At 44.3% G+C, this 26,525-nt stretch overlaps 1 protein-coding gene across 1 annotated transcript in view; it reads right to left on the bottom strand.

The window, feature by feature from the left end:
- Positions 1 to 13,233, bottom strand: part of Ppargc1a (PPARG coactivator 1 alpha) — a 335,116-nt gene extending 321,883 nt beyond the window's left edge. The window contains exon 1 of the mRNA XM_026402937.2: positions 13,214 to 13,233. The gene's annotated coding sequence lies outside the window, so the exon portion shown is untranslated. The remainder of the gene's footprint in view (positions 1 to 13,213) is intronic.
- Between the last annotated feature and the right edge of the window lie 13,292 nt (positions 13,234 to 26,525).

Here is a 26,525-nt window from a genome sequence, read left to right as displayed (position 1 = left end):
AAACCAAAGCACCACACTTTTAGAAATCAAAGATTTTGTACAACATCAAAATATTGTTTAGAAACATCCTGGTCCAGGGGGAGGGGAGATGGGAATGGAAGCGGACAATCCTCTGGTTACTAGAATTCAAGTAAAATCCTCATGAGTCATGATTGATTTATATGATTGATTCATGTGCACATTAATATACCATATGGTTAGTTTATACACACGTTTATCTACATACATACATACACATGTAAGTGTTCATGTTGGGGGGTGTATACATATTGTTAAACTCTGGAGAAAAATTTAACTTCATAAGAAATTAACCCACTAAGTTCCTTCACAATTTTCCATTTCTTCCAGGAGAAAATTCCCATGATTGAAGGTAGTAAATTGAGCCTGGAGGACAGTCACTTCCTTCCTCACTGTACAGTGTTCCCTGCATATCGGGCAGTAACAGGAACTCACTGGCCACGTGTGGATGAGTGACATTAGTACACCAGCAAGGCTTCGGGTGCAGAAAGACACAGTGATACCAAGGGCAATGCAGCCATAAAGGACTAGTAAGAACCTTGAAGCTGATTGGGTCCCAGGAAACAGATTCAAAGACTAGCTTCCAAGTTTTTCCTGCTTATAGTAGCTCCGTAACTAACGTTTTCACCAAATTCAAATTCCAAATGCTTTCTTTCCATTGAACTTCTGCTCACCTGAGTTGTCATGACTCCACACCTTATTTGCAACTACCTCCTTTTGTTTTGAGGTCCTCCATGCACAACTGTAGGAGGGTGGGGCCCTGATCAAGAGTGGAGTCTACACCTTGGCTGACCACTCGCCAGCTCCAGACCTGTGACTTTGCTTCACGGCAGCTTAGATTTTGCTCATTTGTACCATGATGGCTATACTAGAATGTGCATCATACGGGTATGGTGAAAATCAAATGGATCAAGACATGTATACAGTCCTAAGAACAGGGCCTCATAAATACTATGTACTAAATAAGTGACATTTTATTTACTATCATTTAGTTAATTGAAAGAGTGAATCATGGATCTGGTCCTGAAAAGTTGCACACAACCAAAGGACTAAAGCTATTCCCGGCACCTGGAGTCAGAAGCAACATTCAAGCTCCCCATGCTATGTGTGTGCACACACATGTGCTTATGTGTGTGTGTGTGTGTGTGTGTGTGTGTGTAAAATGATAAGGCACAAACTAAACCAAAATTACTATTTGTGTAATTAGGGGGTTGTGGCAGCTTTTACCTTTACTTTCAAAATTTTCCTTCACATCATTATGTCACATTTATAGAGATTAATTAAAAACCCACCCTATCTTCAGAACAGCTTCAGCCGAAGTGAAAGCCCTGCCGTTTTCCAATGTCCCAAATAAAACCCTACTTCCCACTCATCAATGAAGAAGAGCTGAAGTTTGTAGTAAAATGAAGCAGGGTCCCCTTTAAAACCATCAAAGGCTCATCAAGAGAAAGGCCACAGCACATGACAAAATGCTCTCCCCCTCGAGTGGTGAGCCGCCCTTACTGACACCATAATGAGGAGCCACAGTGCAGCCTAGGGCTGCACCCTATAAGGGGAATCCATACTTTATGGACGCCTGTATTTCACACTTAGCTACAATGACTTTTGGGGTGTTCTCATCATCTGAAACAACTAGTAAATAACAACAACAATAACAATAATAACATAACAACAATAAGGAGAGGAAAGGGTGTGGGCAGGTGGAAGCTTCATTCCAGATTTCAACGCTTCATACAACCACTGAGACTGAGGAGCACTCAGCTATGAGGGGAACCTTAGAAAACCCTGCAGCTGGAGCCAAGGGCCTCCAGGAATAGCTGGGTTCATCTAAGATGATGCCCAAAGTCCTTCAAGTTTAGGACTAAACAGCCGAAGTCGACTGCCATCACCCAGTAAATGCTGGTCATAGCAGCATCTAGAACAGACATTTCATCAATTGGGCACACTTCTGTGGATTTGGAGCTGTCTTGGACTGAACCACTGAATATTAGAAAGCCCACTAGACTGATAATAATAAAAATAATAAATTAATAGTGGATGACATATATTAGGAACTTGCAGTGTTCAGGGGGTTGTGTTTTAACAGCATTGTCATTTAATGCTCACAACAACCCATGCTGTTAAATACTATTTTGATCCTTATTCATACCCAGAAATCCTAAGGTCTGGGAGGTTAAGCCATTTGCCCAGTGCTGTCCAGTTTGAAAGTGGAAGAGTCCAAGTTCACACTCAGGCAACCCGAGTCCAAAGACCAGGCTCTTGACAAATAATAGGCACATTTCTCTAGCAAATCCCACGGTCAGACCTTCATATGCATTGCCTCAACAATGCCTGTCTACCCCCCTGTATAGAAGGCTGAATTGCTGTCTCCACCTTAAAGATGAAGAAACCGAGGTTGAGAGACTAAGGGACTTGTTTGATAAAACACAATAAGATGGCCAGACTCAGTTCTGACCACAAACTGTCTTCCCAGAAGTAACTCCACCCAGCCTCCTATACAGTGTGATCACCTCCAGATTACTTCACATCTCCAGGTCTGAAATTCGTCAGTAAAACAGGGGGATTTATCCTAATTCCACTTCAAGCTCTGACATTTGATGCTTCTGTAAATGAGAATCAAAATTAACCCATACCACACACTACCAAAGACCCACCAACAACCCCTCACTACCTACAGGATGCTGTCCAACCACCTGGGTACCAGGCACTGGGCCTGCTGTCTGCTCCAGGATCATCTCTCAAGCACCCACCTCTTTCCCACACCTAGTCCCAGCATCCTGAGCCCTGGGGTCTGCAATGTGTCCCCTTGCCTAACGCACTCTCCCCCCACTACTCTACACCCAGAAAAGCTGGTGAGATTTTCCCACACACTTCCTGCAGGAAATATTTCCTGACTCTTCCAGATAGAACTGGCCTTTGTGGTCACTGTGCACTTACTGCCCTTCCACTTTACAGGACTTCTTTATTTATACATCTGCTTCCCTCTGCCAAACCCTTGGCCTGGTCCCAGGAACTGTGTCTATCTTCTGTACCTAGCACAGAGCCAGGCACACAGCACTTCTTTGATAAATGTTTGCTGAGCAGAGGGGAAATGTTGTCGTCTGAAAAAGGATTTAAAGCAGTTTGGATCAGAGCACCAAGGTTATGCTAACAGCAAAACCACAACCCATTGGTTGATCTAAAAGCCTTAGAAACTGATTTCACAGATTCTATCACCAAACTACTATTACAACTATGCTCAGTTGATAGAAGGTAACTGAGTCTAGGACGCCCCAGGCATTGTTCTGAGAATATATGTTGTGTCAGTAAGACAGGGTCCTGGTAGAATAAGGATGCTAACCAGAAGACCGGTAGGCGGTGCACATCAGTAACTGGACTGTAGTAGGACACTTGCATATGTGCTACAAAAGAGACATTCGTACCACAAGGAAGGAAGGAAGGAAGGAAGGGAGGGAGGGAGGGAGGAAGGGAGGAAGGGAGGGAGGGAGGGAGGGAGGAAGGAAAGAAAAAGGCAAGGTGAAGCGGTCTTCTGAATCAGTCTCCAACTGATTAGACTGGAAAACGGGAAGAAGCCACTTACTTTGATTCTGTTGTCCCTCCTACAACTTATACGACTAGCCAAACCAAATCAAATCACATTTTGTTAAAACACCATCATTTAGAGTAAAAACCAGAATGTGAAGAGATCTAAAGGTGACCTTGATTGTACTTTTTTAAAGGAATTTAATAAGTCAATCGATGTAGAAGACAAGATCAGAGAGGAAGGCCATTCTCTTGAGCACTTTAGAAGGTGTCTCAGGAAGGAAGCGAGGCTAGCAGCTCTGACGTGTGATTAGGGATCACTTCACTGAACAGTCAAGGCCCAGCCCTCTGGACCTCACGGCGGGATTCTCAGGGGCACGAAGCCACTCTCGTGTTACAACAGGGCTGGGCGCAGGCTTTGCACTAATTCTTCCCCACCTCTGACTTTGCCTTCAGCATTTCCTGGGTGCCGAGGAAGACATCTTCGTGAATTATAGTACTGAATCCTTCCAACCACCCACAAAGTGATGCTATCACACCCCCACTGGGAGAAAGGGGAAACTGAGGCAGAGACGGGGAAATATTAAATAGGTCTTGCAAGGGGCGGAGCTAACTTCACTCACTTCTTTCCCAAGACACACGCACTGCTCATCCCCTTGCCTGTTCCCTCAGAGGGACTTTGCATGGCAGGAAAAAAAAAAAAAAAAAAAACTTCTTTATCAAGATGGATTGTCCAATATCTCTCTATTTTATGAAAAAGGCAATCACTACTGTAAAGTCTGGGAACGGCCTGGAGTTCCAGGGAGTTTGCAGGGACCACAGGCAGGGTTTTCCCTCTCGGCAGTGGAACAGGACAGAAGGCTCCGGGGCTACACAGCTGCTAACAACATTGTCACCACCGCAGCACTGTTTAGTCAGCGATTGCACCTCAGTGACTTTCTCCTCTGAATATGTGCTTAGGTTACCAAGAGAAACCCGAGAGCCTGCTAATGCAAAACACATCTCCTGCAAAATGCTTTCCCTCCACTTTCTGCTCGCCCAAAAACCGACCTTGGCACTGTGGACCTGAGGATAAACTTTCTTGTGATTTAAAGCTTGATTCAAAATCTGGTGTAAGGGGTTTCCCAGGTATTCATGTATTCACGTTTGCAACTCAAGACTTTTTTTTTTTTTTTCCCAGACAAACAACATCCTTTCAAAGGGTTCCTGCGGCACCTTTCTCACTTGACCTACCTAATTTAGAGCAGTCCCCAGTGCCATCTTGGTGGTGACACTGCTCTGTGATAGCTAATACACACGCATACATTACTGCTGACATTTAAAAACATTCCTAACAGTTTGTGTGAGTACATGGTAAACAGATGCTATGGGATTTTTTACCCATTATCAGTCATCTCTGAAGACTGCAGTCAAGTGACAGGTTTTGGAGACTTTTCGGTCTAACAGCAAGAGATTTATTTTTAATAGAATATTGATATTATGGTACTAACTGGCATTTGGTGTTGATTTTCTTTCCCCTCTAGCCAGGCGGTTCAGCTTGGTGGGTTATTGTAAAGCCCTGGTACCCTCTATTCTCTCTGTTACTCTGTTGTGGTTATTTTTTTTCTTGGGGGGGGGGGGAAGTAGCAGACTTTTATGAACTGTCTGATTAAAGTACCTCCATCTGAATGCAGATTAAAAGTTCCAACACCTGAGAGCTCAAAACCAATGAATATTTATACCAAAAACCAGCAGATGAATACACTCTAAATCTTCAAATGCAAGTCTAGTCATGGGTTTTATCTTATTTTAGGACTTACTTTTTATTAAAATGAACTCTTGCATATTTACACTACAGAAATAAATGTTATTTGCAAGCACAATACAGGGGAGACCTTACAAATGCATTGCTTCAGGGAAAAGCAACTTCGCTCCTTGGGCAGATTTTATTTCTTCATCAGCTCTTGGTTGAAGAGGGGTTTCACTCTAGATGATTGGCATAATTTGGGACCCAGAAAATATTTTCATTTGGGGAGATTTATTCATTTGGTGACCAAGATAATCATATGCGCCTCCCTAGGTGAAGATTTTTGTTGATTTAACAATTTTCCTTCTTTTGTTGGGAAAGTTTTTCTGGGCAACTTTTCAAGAAGGTAGAAATTGATATAGGCAAGCATAAGGGAATATTTTTTTTTCATTATTTTTTTTTAAACCAGAGATTGAACCCATGGGAGCTTAACCACTGAGCCACATCCCCAGCCCTTTTCTAATTTTTTTAATATTGTGACAGGATCTTACTAAGTTGCTTAGGGCCTCACAAAGTTGCTGAGACTGGCCTTGAGCTTGTGATCCTCCTGCCCCAGCCTCCCAAATGACTAGGATTACAGGCATGTGCCAACACACCTGGCACAAGAAAATATTATTTTAACAAGTTTATTAGGCTTGTCCCCTGTTGGCTTAACATACTTTGATTTTGATTTTATGTCCATGTTAAGGGATAATGTCTAGGCTAAGAGAGTGTCTAGGTGCTCCTTTTACCAGAAGGAGAAGCAAGCTTGAGGTGCACCCCCAAGACATAATCCGCCTCTTCAGAATACAATCAGAGCCCACCAACACTGGCCCTCAGGAAAACTAGCTCTAAATGGCTGAGGCTGCAAAGTCAGGCCAGTTGAGGTTCCTAACACAGTCGCTTCTTCAATAACACACGTGAAAGTAAATATCATCACCAACCAATACTAGAGGGATAAGTCAATGACTCACCAACATGTTTAAAGTGATTATTACAAAGATGGAGAAATGTTCCTTCTTAGCTCATTTCTTCCCTAACCCCTTTGCCATCTCTTGCTGTTCATTAAAATGCCATAAATCCCAGAGAAAAGCTAAGTGGGGTGATCAGAATTTAGGGAAACACAACTTCCGACTGAACCCACCAAACATCTGGAGTTGTCTGTGCCCTTGTGGGACCAGGACTCGGGATGGGCAAATCTGCCATCAGGCGCCTAAACTTATTCCTTCTTTTTCATAAAGTAAGCTTAGAGATAAATGTTTACAAATCAACCCAGTCATCATTTCTTCATTTTAATGCTTAAACGCTTCATTTTGATTGCTGCCTTTTTGACATTTCACCAAGGAAATATGTTTGCGTGTTCGCAATGCCATTGAATCAGCAATTAGATCTCCATATTCCAGATGTCATGAGAGTTTTCAATGCATCTCTCAATAAAATTTATTTCTGAACTTTGAGAGGAAAAAAAACGAATTTACTTTGTATAAATTGAGCACATTATCCTTATTTTTCTAATTGTTACACTGCATATCGTGAAGTCTTCTGAAGTTACTGATTCCAAGATTTCCCATTATTCTTCATATCTTCTCTTGCAATGAATACAATTTTGCATTTTTTATACAAATGGCTTATGCATTTTGATTCACTAATATTTTTTTTTCTGTTGAATAGCAGGCACAGAGATGAATTTGTGTTATTAGCAGTGTGCTACCTTCTCCATTTTTGTGAGTCTCTCTTGAGCCTTGGCACTCTGGCTAGGACAGAAAAATGTATTGCCTAAAGTGGACCAAAAAAAATGTCATTCTGGTCTTATCTGTGCCTTCCTTAAGATTTTTTAAATTTTCTTAACTCCCTTCCTGCAGAACTCCAATGTTCTGCTTCTGCTTTCCTGCTCAGAGCCAGCATGAAAGTCCAGAGCAATCCAATGACAACCTTGTCCTCTGTGAGCCCTTGGAGAACTGAAGCCTCCCAGCTCTTTACAACAGACTCTAATTGACTCTTTTAAAAACATAATAAACCAAAAGGGTGGCTCAGGGTACCATTTGGCACCCCTGAAACATTTAAATGGAGCACAGAGGTAACTGTGAGCACCCATCCTGGGTGACTTCAGACATGGTGGGGTGGAGGAGAAAAGAGATCTCCCCGGGTTTCTGCTCACCTGAACTGGGAGGAGACACCAGATCGCATCCTCATTAATGCAGGTGCATGGTGAGGTGAGCAAACCCATCCTTCCCCAGGGCCCTGTTTCCAGGGAGTTCTCACCACAGAGGGCCTGGCACTCAGCTGGGGTTCCACACCTTCCATGCTTCCTGCAGCACATACACCTTGGCATTTTCTCCTCTAATAAACACTGACACGACCCACTGCTCCTTCTGATGGAAGAATTTTGCTGGGTATTTACCTGGTTCCACAGGATAACACTAGAATAGAGTCCGACTCCCTGTTCTCCGCCCATCCATGAAAGGGTTTTGCAGATGGCTCCTTCTGGCCCATCCCACCTCCTGAAAAATGCTCCTGTGCAAAAACTCATCTGTTAGTAATAGAACTGAAAAATGCCTCATTCCGGCTAGAAGTGGTACGAGAGCTGCTACTGCTCCAGCAAATTTATTTTGCCTTTCAAGGGTTTAATTGCACACAACATGGTGCAGTTTTGATTAATCCTTCAGAATTTAATATATACTCTGGGGGGGTCAATATGTTGATTCTTCATGCATCGCTATCATGGGAGTCACTGGAATGTGTTTCAACACCACAGGAGGTGCACTTCTCAAACTTACCTGGCCCTGCCAAGGGTAGAAAGTACTCATTAATGACTCCATCCAGGAGGGGTGCCAGCAGAGGGGTGCACTTCCTCCCTGACACTATTTCTGGTTTGCTTGGCAGGCACATTTCCCTTGGGGAGGTCCCAGGTGAGGCACACACTGGAATCTTCCAGGCTTATGCCCTGATCATTTTAATGAGGAAGCTGTGTTGAAATATTGGCACCTTGCACCCAGCCAACATATGGAGATGCTACACAGGCACTTAACTGAATGGTCTGAAGATTATAAAGGGTAGAGTCAACTGGGCCAATGAGCCTTTTTCCTGATCTTGGGTTAGAAAGAGTTCATTCGGAGGTAATAACAAGCCCATTTGCCATTTCCACAAAGAATGGGCTCTTCAACTCTGGCAGCCGTATTGCGTAGTTAGATTTCTCATGGAGCACAGGAAGACGGTGAGTTATGATCCCTTTCTAAACCTGGGAACATGTGTCATAAGAATCAAAGGTAAACAGCTACAGGAACAGGGCTATGGAAACACTGTCATAATACCAAATGTCCCCAACAGGAAGGTCTGCTTCCACAGGACCACAAAAATAAGAGAGAGCACCAAATATGAAGAGAGACAGACACTCGCCTCTGGACTCTCTCTACCACGAGTGGACTTTCCCAGCCTGTTTTCTCACCTGAAATTTTTAACATTGGCCCTACCTCTTGGAGGACATGTCGTGGGCTGAACTGAAGGCACCTAAAATACTTGTGTTGAAGTCCTAACCCCCAGAATGTGGCCATATTTGGGTATTTGGAGATAAAGCCTATCAAAGTAACTAAGGTCAGATGGTCAATGCAGATCCTCTGGGTGGGCCTGAATGTCATGTGACTGGAAGATGAGATTAGGATGCAGACATCTACAGGACCAGGGGAGAGGAAATCAGAATGAAATCAACCATACTGACCTCTTGATCTTGACCTTCAGCCTTCAGAACTGTGAGAAAATACATTTCTGCTAAGTCACCGAGTCTGTAGTGCTTTGTAAGAGCAGCCTGAGTGGACTGCGATGACCCAGGAATCTCCAGCACACTTGGACACACAATTGCTTAGCATAACTCAGGCTCTTAAAGAACATGGGTTCTCATTCCACTCTCCCCCGCCCCGTTTCACAGATGGACGCGTAAAAGTAGATCCATCAAGATGAGTTGCCAAACAGCAACATAGTAAAGAAAGAAGGAGGAAGTTACCTTCCAAGAATCAGAGACCCACACCCAGTCAACTGCAAGCGATAGTAGCACAGGGAGTAGAAAGAATCGCATCAAACAAAAGGCCTGGATAATATTCCTGGCTTCTGGCCACAAACAGATTCATATCTCAGTGTAACCACCTCCACACGTCTATGTCACAAACAAGGGGTCCAGGGAGACCACTACATACAAACCAACAACTTTTCAAACTCCTTTCCCCAAAGCACCATCCAAACAATCCAGCAACGTCTAACCTATTGTTTTAACTGATACACAGGCAAAAACTACTGGATATTTCTATGATGAAACAATTCGGGTTACTAACTACCCTAAAAAGTCATCTTATACAAACTTTTCTCAATTCATATTTGTGAGCTGTCATACAGGCCTCTGATGGGCTCCTTGGCAAAGGAAAATCCAGGACTCCAGAAGGCCAGGGTCAGTGTGGAACCCAAGGTCCTCAGGATGTAACCGCCCACACCCCTGGCCTGGACGCTCACCAGATCAAACCAGCTAGAAGACATCTAAAAGTTACAACAACAAACACACTGCCAGGTCTGCAGTCACAATGCAATCAGACAGGGCCACCATGTCATGTGTGTCCCTCTTCATCCCCCCCCCCCCCCGAGGGTCAGGTAACTCACCCACAACCTGAGGAACGCGCTAGCCACCCACAGCCTGTTCAGATTCAGTTTCTCTGGTTAAGTCAGGTCTCTCTCTAGCTCCGATTCTCAGCAGTTTTAAGAACCACAACCAAAGGGACAATTGGACACGGTCCAATTGCAGCAAAATTGGAAGCTGCCTTAGAGACACCAGGGTGTACAGAATAGGCACTTGTTTACTCAACATATAAGTTCAGGTCAACAAGGGAAGGTACGTTTCCTGTTCACAAGTCCTTTAGGGCTGTTTGTTTTGGGGCCTCTGCTTGTTCCTGGTAAAATCCCAGAGTATGTGGCCGGGAATAAGCAGCTTGGTCACATGAGAAGCATTTGCTTTTACAAATCACTGAAGTCTTACCAGGTCTGACAAGATTCAGTTCCTGCTTATTCTTGTTAAAAAGTGAAAGGGGAAAAAAAAAAGAATCATCTTTCATCTCACAATAGCAAAGGGCTTTGATCAGTAACGTGGTCATCTCTCCCTGGGGCCTACAGACTCAGTTCAACTGGAAACATCAGGAGAAACCCACGTGAATGCAAAGATCCTAGTGTGTGCATATGAATCCATTCCACCCTGTCCAAAAACACAACAGAGACTGTCTATTAAGCAAGAGTATTGATTTTGAGACTCGCACCTTTAACCTACAAGACACTCCATGGCCTCAATCCAGCAGCTCTCTTAACTTCTTGTGTTGGGGGAGGTATTTTGTGATCTACCCAAGGAAGCTTGTTTCCATTAGCAATGTCTCCTTGGAAACTCCGCCGTGTGTTCTTTGCTGTGGTTTTTCTTCCTCTGAATTTATGTTAGATGCGAAGTGTGTTAAACTATTTCAGTTGAAGCAAGTTACTAAGTTGTTTTTCTCCACCCAAGAGAAGCTTCTGACACATTTGCTAGTGAAATTTTGCTTTACAGTTATATGTTTTAAAAATCAACTGTCATTAATGACTCTAAGTGTGAAATACACAAATTGTAAACACGATTATAAATTATGTTCACAATCATATCTGAAAACCAGGTTTTCACTATTAATTTATGCAATATCATCCAAATAATGCCATTTAGTGACAGATCCACCAAATTCTAACATGATCATTATTTTCTGACTTCCTTCTCATTCACGTAGTTCTCAGGATTTTTTTTTTTTTTTTTTTTTTTTTTTTTGTACCAGGGATTGAGCTCAGGGACACTGAGCCTCATCCTCAGCCCTTTTAATATTTTATTTAGAGACAGGATCTCACTCAGTTGCTTAGGGCCTCACCATTGCTGAGGTTGGATTTGAACTTGATCCTCTTGCCTCAGCCTCCCAAGCAGCTGGGATTACAGGTGTGGGCCATCATGCCTGGCTGGCTCTGAAGATTTTGACAGTGCAAGGTAGCATCTGGGGCATGTTCCTCTGTAAGGACACACTTATGTCACCTACTTCCTGTACACATGTTAGTAAGCATTTGAGCACAAGCATCAGGAAATGAAACCCTTGAGGGTGCACAAGGGAAGTGCTCATTTAGGAGCCCAAATGCTGGGATGGAGTGCAGCAATACAGGCCCATCAAGCTCTGGCCCATTACTACTCAATCATCCACAGGGCTAAACCTAAGAGGCAGCATCTCCCAAACAAGCTCATCTGAAAACCTGACTGGATGCCTTTCCAAAAAAAATAAGCAAACAAACCCAAACACACTGGTTCCTTCTTCCCTGGGAAGAATGAGGAAGTGCTGGGGTACTCAAGGTATCTAGCGGAGGCAGGCCGGTCTTCTGCCCTACTGCTCCAGAGATCATGCGGACAGCCCTGCTGGGTCAGGAGCCAAAAACTGCCCTCGATGTCTGCTTGCCATCTGGCTGTGAGACGCTAGGCCACAAGGGCGCGGGGAAGAGAGTACATTCGCCCTCGGCACTGAAACCAAGGGTAAACAAACACAAGGCGTGGTGCAGGCCAAGGCTGGAATAAATCCATCTTCCAATGCAAAGGACACATGCAGAGATAAAGGTGGGGACAGGTACAGATAAACTTGAGTTATATTCGGGAAGGCATCCATCTTGGGTCACCTATCTGATCACCAGGCCCTGTAATCACATTGCACTGAGACAGGAACAAGGAATTTCTTTTGTTCACAACAATGTCAAGGATCTGTGATTCCGTGGCTGATCATTTGACAATGCTACCTCCAAGACCTTCTGAAAATAGCTTTATGTCTCATCAGAAGAAGACTATGGTCACACACTGCCCTCAGCTTCACGAGATACCCTTCATGGCTCTGGAAATTCCTAAAGGAAGGCCAAGACCTGTGTAAGAGATGCTGAATTATATGCCAATGGCCTGAGAATAGGATTCTAATGAACAGAGAGACAAAGAAAGGTGACTCTCTCTCTTTGTGCTCACATACCCGAGAGAAGGGTGACTTAGAGGATTCCTTCAAACCTCCATTTCCTGTTGAACTTGCTGATTCCCAGATGCCCAGAGACACCAGTCTTTTCAGACTATGAGGAGCTATTCCCTCCACCTACCACGCTCTTCCCCAAAGGAAACAAAGATAGAGACAGTCCCATTCAACAGTGATCAAGAAGGTGCTCTTAGCAACCAGGACTTAATCTATTTTTTTCCCTCTGAACCAGACTGAATAATTCCCCAGATAACCATAGACTAATGGGAGTTAGGAGAACTGTAGGGAGAGCTAATCACCAAATGCGGGCTCCAGACTGCCTTTGGAGGCACCAGAAGATGCTGAGCCAGGATCCGTAGAGCAGTGAATTAGGAAGAAAAGCGGAGAATGGAGAACAGGCGAAATGCCTCACTCCAGAGGAATTCCACAGAACACTGACAAAGTGCCGTCTGTGGCTCTCAAGATGGCAGCCCAGGGAGGAGGCACAGAGAGCAAATGCTGGCCAACTGGCCACAGAGTCTACCTGTTCAGTGTCCTGTCTACCAGAAGGTCACTGCTGGAAGCACTTATGCAGACAGTACGACCCAGGGGGGGTATGGATTCTGGTCACCATACTCAGCATCCACCCTGTGCTCAAAAATCACTGGGTTGATGCAGCTCAACCCCAGATCTGGCATTTACTAACCAGTTACGCGGAATTATGTACTGCTCAGACTAACTTTATCCAGCAGAAGCAGGAGGCCCAAGGGAAAATGGCGCCCACCCCCTTGCACTGTCCAGAATCAGCTACATCTCAGAATGACCAGTGAGGCGACGAGAATTCAAACGAGGGTAGGGCCGGTGAAGGAGAGTCGCTTGTTTTTATGGCGTATCTTACTTGCTTGGAGGCAAAATCTGTTGCTGCGTTTGGGCTCCTGAGAGAACGGGCTGCTTCTCTCTCTTCAGGATCTAAAGATGTGACCATCTGAAGTAAAGAAAGAAACACTCAGTTTCCTTCAGTGAGAACAGAAAGCACCGCAGGTTGACAGGTTCTCAGGATGGCGATCAGGAAAAGGGGCCAGGCTTCTAATCAGGACACAAAGTCTGTGACTAAATCGTGGCTCAAAAACCATGGCATCAAACTAAAAAATGATCAGCCATAAAACTAATTTATGAGCCTTTCCTGAGGCACTCAAAGAACCATTTAGCTTTCATAATATTATCCTGTTATAAGAGAGCCGCGCACAGGGCAACCTACACTCAATCAGTTAAAGCATTATGGCCCCCACAGTCCAAGCATCTGACATGAGCGCGTTGAAGGGTGATTAATTCCACCAACACAGATGAGGCCCATCTCAATGAAGTGTCCCCGGCACTGCTTTAGGCACGGAGGCCGCAGCAAAAAAAAAAAAAAAGAAAATGAGAAAAATTCCCTGGTCCCCTGGCTCTTGCCTTTCAAGGCGGCGGAAAGAGGACTCACAAGTAAGTAAAGCGTGTGTTCCGTCAGAAGTGCTAAGTGCCCTGTAGAAACGCCAGAGAGGGAAAAGAAGAGAGGGGCTGGGGCTGGGGCTGTCATTTTAAGATGGGGAGGGGGTGGTCAAGGAAGAACCTGCAGAGAAGGTGATAACTGAACAAGTCCTAAAGGACATGGGGACATTGGTCCTGTGGATTTGCAAAAAAAAAAAAAAAAAAAAAAAAGGAGAGAGAGAGATTCCAGAGAGTTGGAGTAGGGTGCTCAGAGGCCCCGCAGCGGGAGCATCCATACGTGGGATGTTCAAGGAACAGTAAGGAGCCCACTGTGACTGTGGTGTACGCAGCATGTACATGGAGAGGGCCAGCATTTATGATTATTAAGTGTGGAAAAAAAAAACAAGCAAGAAAACAGTCAGCATGGGAATTATGTTTATTAAAAAAATATACATATGTGTTCCTTTCAAAAATAGAATACACACCAATGATTTTAATGGTGGTGGTTGTTGGTGGTGGGGGGGGTGTGATTAAAAATCAGAAATAATTTCTTATTCCTTTCATTTTTTGCTCCTTGAATTGCTCATTTGGCAAATGTTTGCAAAGAGCCTACTGTGTACCAAGCACTAGAAACATAACAGTGTACACCAGACAGAGGCCCTGCCTCCTAGACTAGCATTGGAACAGGGAAGTGGGACCACAGAATCGGGGACTCGACCAGAGCTGGGACCCGCATGCTGATGAGATGGAGTAGAGACCTAGGGTCTCAGCGAGGGAAGAATTCAGTGAGGAGGTGACTTAGGTTCAACCCGAAAGACCAAAAAGAGCAGAGCTGGCTGGGCAAGAGTTAAGAGAAGGGCTCTTCAGTTGGAATAGTGTGAAGCTACATCAATACAAATAGCTTTTATAATAATAAAAATAGTCTGCCATACAGGTAGGTAGGTGGGTAGAGAGAGATCGACAGCTTAGGCCTCGTTATAGGATTGTGCCAAGTATTTTGATCACTTGTTCATCAATAAGCATTTATTGAACATGTATCACACTCAGGCAACTGTGCTGGGAATAGAGTTATAAATAACACAGACATGGCTCCTATTCTCAGGAAGGCTTAAGTCAAATCAGAGGCAAAACTCGGATCTCAGAACTGCCACTTGGCATTACAGCAAATTGGGGAAGAGCCAGGAACGAATAGGAACCTGGCAGTCTTATTCCAAGTTTGCTGCAAGCTTGAAGCAAAAATAGCAGCTAAACTGGTTCTCTTCAGCATGGTTCTGACTGAACCGCGAGCGTATGTGCTCTTCACCTATCCGTCGGTTCATTCAGCCAGCCCCTGCTGACCACACGCCCTGTGCCTTGCAGTGCCAAGAGGTACAGGGACAGAGATGGAGAGAGTTTCCTCTGCAGGAGCTCACAGCCTGTTTGATAAGATATGAAAGTAAACAATGACTATACACAAAGTGTCCCAAGAAAGTGTCTGCACATTTAATCCTGGAAGATTAACGTGTATTTTAGCAAATAAAGTGGACAGATGTTAACTGTTTTGATTATCTTCAAGTCACAAATGTTCCCTAGGCCCTCCCCCAGGGCCGACGTGTGAGATTTATAATGTTAACTTTAGGAAGGTACAGATTGTGACCAGGACACCTGCTAACCTAAGGAACACTCTTGACAGAGGTATACATGGGCCTGGGAGTAAGAAGTAGAAGTGGGTTTGGTGTTTAAGGACAACTGCTCAAGGAAATACTGAGTTTTAAAGACAGTGGGAGCTAGGCAGGGGGCCAGTGTCCACAGACAGATTTGCAACCAAGAGAGGTGTGGCTGGGTCCCTCCTCCATATCATTTCTGGCCTCCTGTGCCCACTAAGGAAATGTAAGAGAAGGACACAGACACATGCCCCTTGCTGTACGGTGCTACACGGAGGAGAAACCTGGCCCCAGGTCTCCTGGCCAGACGAATGCAGGATGGGAGTTCTGAGAAGGGACACTTTTTCTCCTCTTTGCCCCACTAGTTTGTCCCCTTCTCTCCACCGTCTCCCTCTCCACCTGCCCTTGAACCTCACCACAGTCCCCTCACCCAGACACTTGGAACAGAGTGAGCACCCCTGTGCAAAGCTACCCTGTTCAAATACACACTAGCCCTCCTCTGACGCGGACAGTGGACGGAATCCCAGAGGAGTTTTGTACCTCAGCCGGGGACGTGCATATTTTCATTTGCCAGTTGTGTGAGCAACATTTACTTTATTTTATTTTTACTTTTGATCTGGATTCTGAAGAGCCAGGATAACTACGATCTTGCATGACTCTCTCTAGTTTTCCACAGTTCTGGGCGTATCTATTAAATGAAGAGCTCCGGTGTGTCTAGTGTGCACATGCGTATGCCGGCTCACACACATGTGCCCCTAGCACAGGCCAAAGCAGTTCATACATACCGACACAGTCAGTTCCTATCATCAGCTCCACTTTACAGAGGAACAGGGAGATGAAGTACACACACCAAAGTCACTCAGCTGATCCCAGCAACCACGACCAGACACTCTACTTCAAACCACCCTCTGCACCTATAACTCAGCATGGTGTCCTGTGCCACCCTGTACGGTAGATAAAATCATATTACCACCTCTGCTAACAGACAGTGGCACAATAATTCAACAAGCCTGAGTGTCTTGCCAACATCACACCATCATACCCTGAACCTCCTATCTGTTGCTGGTTTTTTCTGTGAAACCCTGGGGTTCTGAAAGGCCTGGTGACCAGAAAGCCAGATGTCACCTCAGCAACTCCAAGAACCATCCTTCTTAACTTTGGTGATGCTATCTGTAGGAGAGGATGTGCCTTTTAAAATCACCTCATTCTTTGGGGTTGGACAGAAAAACCAAAGAATACCAGATCCGACTTAGGTTTATGAACACCCAGGACGAGACAGCTACAGACAGCCAGATAATTCCAGATGCGTAACGAACAAATAGCAAATTTAATAGTGTGGGCCTTGTTTATACTTCTGCCATCAACTTTAATGATGAGCCTATTTATGCTAAACTTCACTACATTATTGGAGTCATTAGTGCCTGTAAGTGAGCAATAATGTGCTTGAGGCTTCCACTGGTGTGCGTGGCTTCCTCGGAGCCTGACATTTCCATGTTGGGAAAGGCAGGTCCGGTGAAGATTTTCATACACATTCCTGGGACAACTATCAGGAATCATGCCCCGCAAAGTGGACCAGGATCCAATCCAGTTGGGGAGTGAGTTAAAAGGGTCTCTTTCGCCTCTAACAAGGCATGAAGATCCGACAAAAAAAAAAAAACAAAAAAAAAACAGTATTTAGTGCAAAACCAAAAGATAAACAGAGCATGCGTTGGTTCAGTACTTAGCATTAGCCACGTGTATGCCTGGGCCCAGCAGAGTGCTGGAAAACACGTTTCTGCAAATGTGGAGTCCTGATGACAAAATACAGTTGACAACAAAGTTGAAACAAAGAACCTCAAAGCTCTGGAAGAGTGTGTCCCTTCGGGTCAATGTGAGCCAGACATTGCATGTGATGACCTCAAGTATTTCTACTTGGGATTCGGGGCACCTTCGTCCACTGACTAGGAAAGCACAATGTCCTAATAGGAGGTACACATGAACCATCCCCATCTGCATCAGCACTTTTCCCAAAGAGTCGTGATTAGCACACAAGTGACAAGCAGCCTAAATGAGACCTGAAAGATAAAATCAATATAGTGGCCAACACTGGACCTTTGGAGCAGCTCAGGAGGGGGCCGGCAGGAGCAGGGTTCAAGTCCATCCTCACCCAGCAGGTTGTAGAAGCACCCCCCCCCCGACTTCCCCCGCTGCCCCAGCACTCCAATGGCCCTCCAGCCCACTCCCCTGCGGTCATTTCTATAGCACCTACTGTCTCGCATTCTCTTGCTATTTGTTTTATTGCCTCTCTCCCCTCCCCAAAAAACAAGTTCCATGGGGTCAAGAGTGTATGGTCCACTTTTGTCACCACAGTCCCAAGGCCTGGGAGGGAGTAGCACCCAATATAGAGCTGCTGAGTGTTGAAGGCACATTCTACTTTTAGGAAACTTTGATTGAAGTTTCCTAAACAGATGCCCTGCTTGGGCAGTGACCGTCATAAAGTTTTATTGACAAGTGTCACTTCTCCTCACACTCGTACCAGCCCCAACCTACCCCAGGGCCAGAGAAGAGAAGAACTGAGGCGGCCAGTTGACGGGGGCCTGCTCTGGGGAGGAAGCAGACTGTCCCATGCATGCCTGGGCTAACGGTCGAACCAGAAGGCATGGCAGTTTGGGAAGGCCTCATGGTAATATGTACCACGAGAAAAGGGTATTTCTCAGGGTCCTGAATCAGGATGGACAAGGCCGAACGTTTCCACCGGCCTTCTGGCTAGAGGGCTCACACCAAAGCCTGTGGGCACTTGAGAGAACCCCTCGCCATGCCTTTTCTTGCTCCCCTCCCCATCGGCACTGGGCATATTTTATTGTCTTCTCTGCCTACAGCCCATTTTAAAGATTCTGAATCATGCAATCACCTAAACAGATCCTTCCTTACCCAACCTTGGCCAATTGGACCAGCCATGGCCTTAAGTTGGCCAGCCAACTCACAACTGACCAGTGGTCAGTAGCTCAAATCCTCCTGAGAGAATACCCAAGAGCTCCAGAGACCATCCTGTGGGCCAAGGGCAATAGAATGATGAGGTCTAACCAGTTCAGAGCATGAAGCCAACTGGCCCATGAGGGAAAGAAGAAAACGAATCAAAACACAGAGGACGGGGAGAAAGCAGAAATGGAGTAACAGGTGGCTTTTTTAACCGGAGACACTTGAGAAGCCAGGCCCCACCCTCGAAGGGACAGTGGGAGCTGCTTCCCACTTCTCTTGGGCGCCTCTCTCCCACCCAACCAGGGTCTGAACAGCTCTCATTTCCCATGCCCTGTGTTGCTGCCCCACACAGACACCCTTTACTCAAACTATCCCGGGGGCTGATTTTCATGCTATAACGAATGCACTCCTGGCCAGAACACTGGGTTTGAGTGTAAAATGCATGGCATTCCCTTGTGTGAAATGTCGTCCCTCTATCTGAGTTCTAAGAGCTATGCCCATGAACCCTGATTTCCACCCCTCCGTCATGGCTGGGCTCTGATCCCGCCTGCTCTCTGAAGTCTTCTTTGATCCTCAGTGGAATGATCACCCCACTCCATGAACTCGGCTGTGATCACCCACACCACCTGGCATCTGCTGAGATCCCTCCCTCCTTCCCCTACTGGTTGAGCATCTGCTCTGTGGCCTGCCAGGTTCCAGGTATAAGACGACGAAGAGATACGGTCTCCCAGCTTGAGGAGCTCCCGCAGGATGAAGAGGAAACAGCACATCAGTATGCATGAAGCACGAGGGCATCAGCCCTGCCCAGAACAGCAAATGGGCTGGGAGCTCTGAGATCTCTAGGGTGGGTTTGGGCTTAGAACCTGCAGGTCTGTAATGAGTCCTGCATTCAAACAGGCTAAGTCGGGTTCATAGATAATTGACTCACCTTAGACCAAAGCTCGAGGTATCTGTACAACACAGAAAAAAACTACTTAGGCTTCTGTCATGTAGACCTGGACATGGACATGTTTGTCAAGGCAGATGAAAAATACCTCTTCTTCATAAGTAAGGGCATTCACAAATAGGAGCTGAGACAAGCCAGTTCTGACATAAGACTAAATGCCAGGCTAAATGCAGTGTAAACACACGCTCTTGATCTATCTGTCAAAACCGTGGCCTGCTCACCACATTCAAGGCTGCATTCGGATCATGCTGCGTCTGAATATTAATCTCTGGGTGGTCTTCCCTTTCACATGCCCATTAAAATTATGACTACACTTATCCTCAAATGAGGGAGAAAAGCATGCTTAAGTGAATGACAACAATAAAGTAAGCAAATTACAAAAAGAATGCTTGCAACTGCTTGGGAATGAAGGAGAAAAGGGTTCTGATCAAGAGTTGCCTGTATAAGTACAGTTATTATTAGCTCTATCTATCTTACATGGTAAATCAAGAATAATGAAGATATGCCACCTGTATGCATTTTCATAATTCATTATTCGCTCCTAAAGCCAATATTTCTAAAAGATAAAACCCAGGTAAGCAGCATTAATGCGTTGTTGGATCTAGCAGTTTTAAAAAAAATTTAATATCTAGCATCTTTTATGACAATCTTCTAATAAAAACAATAATTTGGCAGTGAAAGACAGAATCCGTATCCACAGAACGAGGCTGAGGTTAAAGAAAAAAAGAAGGTCTGTTGGGCTGCCGTTTTCATTAGTAATTTATTTGTTCATTTAGAGAATCAATTTGCTGCCGTTCAAGGCTTGGGTTTCGTGTATGTTATGATTTACACACATTTCCTGATGTGAATGAGCTGTGCAGTTTGTAAGAGCACAGATAGGCTCTCTTCTAATTGTCCAATGGATGCACATGTTCTTACATGCACTTGCAAATAGAACGGAAGTGCCACCATGCCTGCCGTCCTACACAACTGCAGGAAAGACGGAGGCTTTGTTCATTTTTATATATTTGTATAGAGCCTCCTGCAATCGGCCAGTTATGAAATAATAGAAATTAAGAGGGGTCTTCCTAACCTTAACTGATTTCATCTAAATCTAATTTTTATTTACTTACAGCAAACCTCCTGGGAGAAGCTGAAATGCATTGATTTGGAATAGGATGAATGACTATCTTTCCAAAACCCTGCAGGAAGGTGGAGTGCCCCTAACTTTGGGGACAAAGGAGTTTTCTCAGATCATAGTAGATCAGTAACTCATAGACAGGAGGACAGACACAGAATATCCTGAGCAAAGATGAAAAACAAATTGCGCATTGAGATCTTTAATCGATAAAAAGCTAACAAATCAGCAGTGCAAACAAGATGAGAGAATCTTATTTCATCCTCAGTCATGAACTGAAAAGCCATACCAGGCTGTGTTTTGTGGTTAAAAATTTCTCCCGGGATGGTGAGCTTGGGAACTATCGAGTAGGGAGGTCAGTGGAGACCAGCTGGGTCGCTGTGGGATTGCAATGCAGAAAGGACAAGTGGGTGGAACAGAAAAGGGCACTGGACACAAATGTCAATTAATGTATTATTCTTCTCCAAACTTCCTTTGGCAAGTATCGTGGTGGCTTTGAAGCCTCTGTGCTTCTCGTGGGAGCAAGAATGAGATCCCTTGCTTTAGACTTTGATTAAATGTTGTTCAGGAGGAAAAAAAAAACCTATCAACATAGATTAAACCCTTCACATTAAAATTAGAGGGCTTGACCCACCACATTAGCCCGACTCCTTTGAAATTTTACAACCAACAGGTCCTTTCTTTTCTTGCACCAGGTAGCTCTTGAAGGTTGTTGCTGGAACAGCTCTCTTGGATTCTAAAACCTCCACTCTCCATACACAGGAGATATGCTAATAGTAACCATCTTCATGACAGCAGATGACACATGCAAATGATGCCCATTTTACAGGTGGAACTCTGACACCTGGAAAGGTGCATGGATGTCCCCGGAGTCATACGACTGAATGAGGCAAAGCTGGGATCTCATCTAAGTCACTCTGATTCCACTCTGATTCTGTTTGACACCTGCAGGGTTTAAACAAGGGTTTCCATTTCCAGGATCCCCTCCAAATGGAAGTCTACCCTCCACCCCACCTGCTAGGAAGGCTGTCTCCTCTATGTTCCTGTTGTCTCCTGCTGCCAATAAGCATTTCTCTACCTGGCCACCATCCCCAAAAGAAATGTAGCCTGAGGGAAGAAACTATGTGCTTAGTGTGTTCCTTTGGACTGCTCGAACAGAATACTGTTGCCTGGGGGGCTAAAGTAGAGATACATTTCTCACACTTCTAGAGGCTGCCAACAGATTCGGTTCCTGTCGAGGGCTCCCTTTCTGGCTTGCAGATCCCCTCACATAGTAGAAGGAGAAAGGGCTCTGGACTTCTCTAATAAGTAGGCTTACAATAGGGCCCTCCTTCCCCACCATGTCTGAACCTACTCACCTCCCATCCATAGCACCTGCTAACATCTGCTGGGTACATTTGGCTGCACACCAAGCACTAAGTTCTGTTAGTTAGAGATATATTCATCTATTTGTTCACCCCAACAACCTACCCACAGTCACCCTATCCCACAGATGGGGACATGAAGGCACAGAGACAGTGGTAACACAGCCCATCTGTCATGGAACTAATGAACAAACTCAGGCCTTTAGGTTCCAGAGGTCACAGCCTCAACTGGGACACTATGGCATCCCCATATAGGTCCTGACTTCTCAAACAGTACCCAGCCAGGTGCCCCAGACATGGACAGAAATAGTCATGTGAAGTGGTTGGAACCATCAAACACTATAAAACTCAGAGCTGTGGCCTTAGGAAGCTCTAGTTCATCTGTTTCACCAAAAATGCATGGGGTGTAGGGTACGTGACCTGGTGACAGATCAGTCTTTTTTTTTGGACAAACCCAAGAACAGAGCCACTCCTCAGCCGTGGGAACTGCTTGGCACCTCAAGGTTATTCTTTCTTCTCTTTAAGCCCCTTCCACCCAACACGAAGATAGTTAAAGGAAGCAGCTTTTCATTAACCACAAGGTTCTGGTGACTGTCTCAGGTTTCTATCTGTACTTACGTACTTCAAAAGAAGCAGCTTTCAAAGCAAATACTTTTCTTTGGTTGGTCTTAAAATCAATGAAACTCTGACAATCTGCCTGCCATTCATGCAAATATTTATGGGACACCTGAGATGTGTCCAACACTGTGATTGATCTTGGGACCCCAAGACATGAGCCAACACCCCCAGAGAAGGAAGTGGCTTTTCACACCATGCAGAATACACCACCATGTGAGAGATACGCCTAAAGAGTTAGGGGGCGACATGGAGGAGGCAGAGACGGAGTGGGGCCTTGGAGGCTGAGCACACTCAGAAGCTACATCCATCTAATACGACAACATGAAATGCCACAGAGCTTTGGTGAAATATCTGAATACCTTGCCATTCATTATTATTACCAGCCTTGGCTGTGAAGTACCTTCAAATGACTGCAAAAAGACATCAGCTAATTTAATTAATTAACTGGGTACCTAGCATTCCCAGTGTTAACTGTTGAGATGAAAATATTCCAACCCTAATTCTGGGCCTTAAATAAATAAACGTCTATTTGCGTATCACAAATAAGTTGAAATTTCTCAAATCCCACCTTGTTTGCTGCTCGGCAACACCTCCATGTGCTAACACTTCTGTTCAAGACAGAAGACATTAATTAAATAATTAGCCTTGAGCTCAGACATCTAAACAAACACAATTGATGAATTTGTTAATTGTTCTTCCCTGCTGTGGACAGGAGCTATTGTTAGCAACAGTAATAATAGCACTGATCTGATTTCAGGGAGACACTTTGGATGCAGGAAAAGGTAACTGTAGAGAAGCAGAGAGTGTTTGCTGAAAATACCAATTCTATGATTGCTCTGTTTATAAGTCACATGGAAGGGGACCAGGAATACCAGTGAACCGAAAATAACTTAGTCGTTGGATATGTGAATTTGCACCAAATACTGACAATTCGATTATTTTTGTCAGGTTCCCAGCATTCAGAAATAAAATAATTTTAAAAGCATCTCAAAGAAATGGAATGCTTTGAAAAAAATACATCAAGCACCACACCTCCCTTCTCTCCACCAACGGAAAGATATGATCGGAATAAAAACGAAGTTAGATGGTGCAGATTGGAGTTCTAATGTTCCTCCAGGATTTCTTTATAAATGAAGTATAAATAGCAATTATCAGCAGACATGTGTACACTGGGCATGGAAGACATATGCCTGTTGACAACAGGTTTCCAACGGAAAATACAAGGATAACTAGAAAGCAAACCAAATATTTTTCTGCTGTTTATTAACATGTCAATCACTCCTTAGTCCATAAAAATTTCATAAAATGCTGTAAACATTTCCCCCTGTTCCTCATTCACATGAAAACCTGATTATATTCTTTCCTCTGCCATGTTAATGACAGTTGATAGGAACTGAGTTGATGAAGAGAGAAAATATGATCTGATTTTTATGTAGGGCTTCTATCACTACAAATCTGGAAATAAAGCCAAATTGAAACCAACCTGAGGGATACCCGACTTGCCAAACAGATTCCTCTTAGTGGCAAGAAAAGGAGGGCACAGGACAAATTGTCTCAGAAAAGCAGGATTTCTCAGAACGACAGAGGATGGGGGGAAGGAATGCACAGAGCCAGACTCAGGAGCTACCTTTTCCATGAAGACACTTGAAATGATCAGCACTTTATTTTTTATTTTCTTCAAACATTAAGGTCCAAATCAAATCCCATTTCCTCCAGGAGGCTGTCTAGGGTTCCCTGAATGCTGTGACCCTGGCCCTGTAACCTTGTGCACCTGTGGCCCTGGGGAACTCATTTCCCCACAGGGATGGATGTATCTGTCTTGTGTGTCCATCAAATGTTCCCAATTGTGAGACACTGAAGGGCAATTCTTGCAGGTGCCCACAGGACCTGGACATGAATGTCCCGCACACAGAGAATGCTCAAAACACGCGTGTCTAGTAAACTAACCAAGTGAGTGGCCTTCTTCTAACAGTCCTAGAATCTGAACACTTTCATTGTCCAGTAGAGTTTTTAAAATGTTGATTAAACATAGCTCACATTCTATAGGAAGAGATTATTGCAAATTTTGGTCATCTGGCACTTGAATAAAATTCAATATATATGAGCAGGCAACCCCACTAAAGACCCTTTCTGCTTTCGAGTATTACATTTTACCACTGACATCAATCCTGGTGAAGCTCATGTCCCTTTTCCTTCACAGTCAAGATCCAGTTGTCACATGAATGAGTGAATGAATGAATAAGGGAACAGGCCAGAATCATAAATTCAAAGATTAGTGAAGCTGTCATCCCTATACTCAAAATATGCACAATCACCCAAGAAACACAAAGCTAGACACATGTGGAAACAATATTGTAACAGGCAGGAAAGATTAAATTCCAAAGAAATAAGACTGATGTTGATCCAATTAAAAGAGAGATTCTAACTGGCAAGAGCATCAGGGAAAGACCCTTGCAATAGTTCAGCTAGATCTTGAGATATGCTCAGACATGCTCTGATCAAGTGAGGGACAAGGGTCTCCCTGGCCCAGAAACTAAGAATCAGAATATGCAACTAAGAGCCTGGCTTTGCTCTGTGAAGAGCTACATTCTACTCTCAGGTCAGCCACTAGAAGATGGCTGACCTGGTATGCATCCCTCTCCTCTTGGAAACCCAATTTCTTTATCTATAAGTAGAAAGATCACTCATAACCTCAATAAAATCTAGTATTAAATATGAACATGTATTTTAAATTGGCTAGCAAAACCATCTTGCAGAAGGCACTTGATATTTTAGGGTGCACCTGGGAAACAGGTCAATCAACATAGTATTTACAAGAGGGTCACACTATGGACCCCTCCAACCTCCACCATCAAGACTGTCAAAGCTACAAGGGGAAGAGGCTATGGCTGAGCTCCGCCAAGACCGAGCACGTTCAAGGCCCAGTATTGAAAAAAATAAAATACAAGGGGAACATAAGAAGTTTCCTGTGCCCTCAGGAAGCTTGAGGTCTAGCTACAAACAAACAGAAACAAGTGTGACCCAAGGCTCAGTGGAAAGCAAAGTGACTCATCTGGGCGTCACCCAGAAGCACATTCCTAACATGTAGGATTTTTCTGTCCTAAAATCAGAGGGGACCTGGGAAAACCATAAGGAGTCAGTCACCTGGGGGAGATGCAAGAGATCCAACAAAGAAACCACACTGTAAGTTGTATTCCCAGAGGAGTTCTGTGCACAGGAAGGACTTTCAGACCCCGACACCCAGCTGTTTCTTTCTTCCAATTTCTGGGATTCTGAACATCTTTTTTTGTAAGAGAATCTGCTCACCTTACAACTCAAAATGAAACAGGACCCTCAGCTTTGAATAGGAAACCTGGCTTTCTGCTGGGTGTAGGCAAACGCTGTTTTTCTCATTTTGAAGATGGATAAACTGAGCTTCACGCACAGGTTAAACAACTCGTTCAAATCAGCAACACAGCTGGAAATAAAACCCAGTTTTTTTACCTCCTGGTTCAGTATGTATTTTGGGATATATAACATAGGCTTCAAACAGTGTTTAAGTTCTGTTTAACCTTAGTGGGGAATATTCCAATTAACATATACACCCCCAGGGGTTGGTCCCAGTGGAAATTTTCTCCTTTTTTGTGAAGTGAAGGAAACACCCCCACCCCCACCGCACATCCCCCTCTTATTTTTCCCCCTTACTAAACCTGGCAAATACAAGTGCCTTCTTTGGTTTCTGCTCAGTTCAACTCAAGAGAAGCTTGAAATTCATTCCTTTTTTTTTTTTATATAACAGGATAGGACTGTTAAGGGGCGGGGAAGATCAATCACTCGTGAAAAATGCTAGGTGTCCCATTATGGTCTGATAAGTTCAGCAGCATAGCATATGAAATTTTTGGCTCTCTGAATAAATGGCAGAAGTCAGTTCCCCATAAATTCAAAATGTATATTAGAACATGAAATCATATTTTAAGTGGATTTCACATATTGCTCCTCTTCATCATTCTAAATACCAAAGATTAAGCTTGCCACTTGGCTCTTGCCATCTTTTCTCTCCCTTTTTTTTTTTTTAACTTTTGTTTAATCAGATATGAATAGTGGTTGGTGGCTTTTAT

This window comes from Urocitellus parryii, chromosome 10 (assembly GCF_045843805.1).
Source record: "Urocitellus parryii isolate mUroPar1 chromosome 10, mUroPar1.hap1, whole genome shotgun sequence".
Lineage (NCBI taxonomy): Eukaryota > Metazoa > Chordata > Mammalia > Rodentia > Sciuridae > Urocitellus > Urocitellus parryii.
This window is presented reverse-complemented; position numbering and strand designations above follow the sequence as displayed.